Raw genomic sequence first — 5,686 nt, forward strand, 5'->3', positions numbered from 1 at the left:
TCCCATCTCCACCCCCCACCTTAGTTATTGTCCATGTGTCCTTCATACTTATTCATGTGAGTCCATCCCCTTTTCCCCTGTGATTCTCTCCCCTCTACCCTCTGGACCCTGTCAGCACATTCTGTATTTCAGTGTCTTTGGTTACATTTTGCTTGCTTGTTTGTTTTGTTGTTTAGATTCCTGTTAAAGGTGATTATCATATGGTATTTGTCTTTCACTGCCTGGCTTATTTCGCTCAGCATAATGCTTTCCAGTTCCATCCATGATGTTGCAAAGGGTAGGAGCTCCTTCTTCCTTTCTGCAGCATAGAATTCCATTGTGCAAATGTACCATAGTCTTTTGATCCAGTCATTGACCAATGGGCATTTAGGTTGCTTCCAACTCTTGGCTATTGTAAATTGTGCTGCTATGAACATCTAGTACTTCTTTTAAGTGATCCTTTTTTGGTAGAAGAATAATATTGCTATATTATTTTATCAAATTCTTTAACTGGATAGTCAAATTGATTTATCTATAAAATTCTTTAAGACATCAAGAAAATCTGACTTAAATATTTACAAGTCTGTCTATATGTAACTCTCTCTCTTTTTAATAATGCAACACAGTTAAAATTAAACTTCATTTTTCTTTGCTCTTGCCAAATTATGACTATAGAAAATGGCATTTTCCATTTTTCATAATAAGTGGGCCTAGCCTGACAAAGCCTAGTCTATGCATTCTTATGGGAAGTAAATATTCATTATTATAAAAGTAGTTTCCTCTAACTGACTCACTATGGAATAATTTCATTTTAATAATGCATAATCATAGAGAATAAAAACACAAAGACAAGAAAGCTGTAACTCAAAGCATTTTCTTCCTCTACCTCCTGTTTTATCAAAGACAAGATGGTAGAAATCACCTCTGAATCAGTATTTCAGTTGTCGGTTGATTTGTCTTGGACCTTATGGTGATTTCATCTTCTCCCAGCTGGGCAGCATGTTTCGGTACTAGTCCATGGGTGATTTCAAAGACTAATGTAGGATCCTGCAGGGTGTGCTGAGGTGGCCTTCCAGGCTAGACTTGGCTGCACAGGGAAGACGAAAGTGCCTTTTCTTTCCCTGTGAGTTTTCCAAGCTTAGTCACTGCCATTTGCTCTCCTGTGACTTGAGGCCTCTAACAGCCCCAGGACTCCAGCATCTAAGTAAACAACTCTGATTCGAGTTGTGCCCCTGTTGTTTCATCCAAAGTTATTTTTACTTTTATATAACAGATAGTGAGAAAGATGAGATTAAAAAAAACTCCACTTGTACTCTAACACATTTTTTATCACCATATCAGTTAGACTTGGAAGATAGTGTATTAGAAAATGTTATTGCATGTTTCCTCTGACTCCTCTAATCTCAGTACGAAGCAAGTTTTAAAGTTTTGGCATACTGCAGACTGTATTTTGTCAGGGTCTAATACTTTCACTGATTGCAACTGCATAAGAAACTTCAATGCATATCATTGAGTTTGATATATATTGATTTGAGAGTCAAGACTGGAATATGCCCTGACTGGGGTGGCTCAGTTGGTTAGGTGTTGTCCCACAAAGCAAAACAAAATGTTTCAGTTCAGAAGATGTCTGTTCATGCCTTCCAAACCAAAAAGTTGTTGGTTCAATTCCCAGTCAGGATTGCTGTTCGGTCCCAGTTGGGGTGCATGTGAGAGGCAAACAATAGATGTTTCCCTCTTACACTAATGTTTCTCTCCCTCTCTTTTTCCCTCCCTTCCTCTCTCTCCAAAAATAAATAAGTAAAATCTTAAAAACAGAAAAAGAAAGATGAGGAAGATCCTGAGGAGAAGACTAAAAAATAGTCAGAGAATAGAAGAACCTTGTGATACCATTAAACATGTATATGTGTTCAAATGAGAAGACAGATGATGGATAGATGGAAGGAAGGAAGGAAGGAAGGAAGGAAGGAAGGAAGGAAGGAAGGAAGGAAGGAAGGAAGGAGGACCAAGAAGGTGATAATTGCTATTCCTGGGTACTGGAACTGTAGGCATTTTCATTTGCTTGATGAGCCCTTCTAATTCATATTTCTTTTTGTTTTTCACACTTCCTGTGAAGAAAATGTTTTAGAAATAAGAATTTATATTATAAAATTTAAAAATATACCAGTTTGAAGTATTTAAAATGCAATAAGAAATAAACATTGGGCCTTCTCAGGACTAGATGCCAGATTGTCTTAAACATAGTAATGTATACATTACATTCCTGACAAGAACATGAATGAAGGGATATGCACCCAGCTGTTGGGAGCGGGGCCCTTAAGCTCTGCTGTATGAGCTGTTGAGGCTATGAAGAGCTAGATTGGCTTCTCAGAAAGAATGGCAGGCTGGAAGCCAGAAAAAAAAATTAAAGAGAGTGTAAAGTGATCTCTAAAGTAGAAGAGGCCAAGAAGAAAACACCCGAAGGACCTAGACTCAAGGATAAGAAAGAGAGTTTACAGAGTGGAAGTAGGAAGAGGCAAGGGCAGCGACACTGACTGCACATCTGCTGTGCTGCCACTCAAGCTGAGACTAGGGGTAAGAGCCTGAAACCCCAGGAGGCTGAGAATAAAGCCTGCACAGCAGAACCTAGAGTAGAACCTCTGAGAAAAGCTGTGTTCTGACAGCATCATTAGAGCTCCAGCATCAAGCCACAGCTGAAGTTATCCCTGGATTTTTCAGCTATCCACTAATACATTTCCTTTTTGTGTTGAACAGTTGAGTTGGTTTTCTATCACTTGCTGACACAAAAATCCTGATTAACAGAATAATGATATTAAAATCTAAGTCAATACCCCCATCAGTAGATTCCTTTAAGAAATGATTAGTTTTGAAGTAGGATGTAAATGTGACATATTCACACTATAAATGTGAATGAAGCTAATTAATATTTATTTGACAATTATATGTTAGACTGGGTTCCACATATTTTACAGATTTTATCTCCTTTAATTTACCCAATAATGAGGCAGGTGCTATTATATCATTATACATTTCATTTTAAAAGTGAAAAATCCGAAATAGGTGAAGACACTTGCCCAGTTCCACACCATGTAAATGATGGATGACCAAAAATAGAAATTCTCTGCAGGTTCAAAAGAGTGTATTCTTGAGTGACAGCCTCTAACTTCTCAGTCTTTGGTTTATTCTCAGCCTAATAATGCCTCCAGGTCATGTGAAATAATATTCAAGACAATAAACTTTAACCTCCAGTTGACTTAGCTGTCTTCCTAAAACATTACACTTTATTTAGGTCTTAGTAAATGGGAAAGATAAAACCTTTAATGCTTCTTCCAACCCCACCAGATCCTACAGTAAAAATTAAAAGTAGGACCTGAAGAAAGTTTTTCTTTTGATTTCTAAAAACCATTTGCTCTCGGGCTTACACCAAAAGTGGGATGTTTCTTCTCATCTGCAGTAGAAGCCGTGGCTCTTCCTCGGGCAGACGGTGCTGTGAAAGCACAAGGGCAGAACGCACGGCTCCTTGTGGAAGCACTGAGAGACTCTCCAGACAAACGAGACATGCCTTCTGCTCCTCCCATCAAAACCATCTTCTTTTCTCAGCTTTCTGAAACACCTGAACTAAATTTCAACTTTCAACAAAATTGTGTAAGACTTTGCTCAGCTCTTAGTTTAAAATGTTTCACCAGAGACCCACAAGGTCGATACAATGATGGTGTTCAGCTTGAACTGTGTGGCTCATGGTCAATTAAACACTGTGCTTTTATTAGCCTGGCTGAAAATGGCGTTTGTGTTTATGAATTTATTTTGCAAAGGCTCAGAGACTATATCCCTTTGCTTTAAGTTGCCTCAGGACACAAATGCAAATAAAACTTCATTAATTAAAACAGTAAATAACCTAGGTCATAAATAAGCAGCGGTAGTTATACTGATTCTTAAATATAGATAACTAAGCAATCAGGTTGTCCAAGAAGAGCTAGTTAGAATAAAAGTACAAAATTTTTAAATGTTTTACTGTGACTTCCCAAAGAAAATTTTGGAAGAGATATGAAAAGGTAAGGAGAAATAAGAGCATACTATATAACCAGAGGTTCAAGTCATTTTTCAGGCTATGGACTCTGTAGACAATAGAAGCAGTTAGAGTTTCTTTGAACCTGTAGCCTTTGGATAATATGAGGCATGTAAGTCTGAGGCTTATTTAAGAGGCCCAAACTATTGATAGAAATTTAAGAAATATCTGCATACAGATGGCATGTGAAAGCAGATGTTACTCACAAAGTCAGAGGGGAAGTAGGAGCCTCAAACAGATGGAAGAAGAGGAAGAGAAAGGAGAGGAAAGGACAGGGCAAAGAAAAGAAACTTGGAGTTAGACAACCAATGGAATTATCATAACAGAGATTCAGATGGTGTCTGTTCATAATAAATAAACACCAAAAATAATTGTTCAAATTTTCTAAAGTAACCTTATCTTCACAATGTTGGTACTGAGTATAAGAGCATCTTTTTAAAATAATAAGTAGCTTAACTGAATTTAACCATTCCTTGGGTCAGTTTGAATGTAGTGATGACTGCGCTAAGGTTCACACCAAGCAAAGGCTCTGGAAAGTTCAAGATATATCTTCTGTTCATGTTCTGAGTAAACAACACTAATTGCTGGATTTCTTTGCCCATAAACCAGTCCTGAAATACAGGACAGTTATGTTAATCATATTTGTTTTCCCACTTAGCAAATAGACTTAAATACCATCAGCCCAATTTTTCACATGAGAGATCCACTCAGTGACTACCCCCATCTGAAGTTAATAGCTAACATTTAGTCCTTTAAATTAAAGAACAAAAAGAACATGAATAAATTCTAAAGTATGTTTTATTTTTATTATTTTATAAGTCAGTCAGCACTTTGTGTCTTATTTTCATAGTGTTGATAAAACAGAAATTTATGTCTCAACAGCACACTGGATGACTGTTTACTTAAAGTTGTTTGGAAATTTGTCTTTGTCCATTTCTCTTTTTCCTCTTTCTTCTTCAGTTGGCATTCAACAACTTACAAATTACTGTCAGTTTTATATTCAAATTAGTTCCTGTTCTTTCTCTTTATCCCCACTGCTTCTACCATATTTTAATATATTTTAATTGATTTATAATTCATAAACAACAATGCTCAGGTTCTGAGTGCACAGTTTAGTGCATGTGAATATACACTAAATCCCAAGTAGTGTTCACCCAGTCAAGATATGGAAAACTACTAATGTGGATACCCCAGGAGGTCACTCTCCCCGGGCTCTGTCCAGGTGGCATAGAGAAGCATAGGGCTCTGCCCTGTGATGTACAGTCCCTTTCCACAATGTTAGAGAGAAAGACAGGCCTTGAGTCTGCACCTGCATATTCCTACAGCTTCTCAGAGCCCTTTGGACAGTGACTGAAGAAACAAACCATATAGGAAACATTTAGAAAAAAAAGATACAGAAAACTTCCACCATCCCACGTGGTTAACTCATGAACCTTTCCAGGTATCTCACACTCAGTCTTGTTCTTGGAACAACCACTCTCCTGATTTTCCTCACTACAAATTAGCTTCAACTGTTCTAGAACTTCAAACAACTGGAATCATATAATGTTTCTTTCTTTCTGAGTTCTTTCATTTGGCATAATGTTTTTGGGATTCATCCATTCTGCTCGTATTAGATATTTGTTCCTTTATATTGCTCAATAG

The 5,686-nt window shown here is 37.3% G+C and overlaps 1 non-coding gene across 1 annotated transcript; it reads left to right on the forward strand.

The window, feature by feature from the left end:
* Nucleotides 1-5,218: 5,218 nt before the first annotated feature.
* Nucleotides 5,219-5,422, forward strand: LOC118976546 (small nucleolar RNA SNORA73 family). Its single transcript, XR_005064300.1, has one exon. It is a non-coding gene; the product is annotated as a small nucleolar RNA SNORA73 family (small nucleolar RNA).
* The last annotated feature ends 264 nt before the right edge of the window (nt 5,423-5,686 follow it).

The sequence above is a fragment of the Sturnira hondurensis genome, unplaced genomic scaffold (assembly GCF_014824575.4).
Source record: "Sturnira hondurensis isolate 20B ecotype Veracruz unplaced genomic scaffold, ASM1482457v3 Scaffold0001721, whole genome shotgun sequence".
NCBI lineage: Eukaryota > Metazoa > Chordata > Mammalia > Chiroptera > Phyllostomidae > Sturnira > Sturnira hondurensis.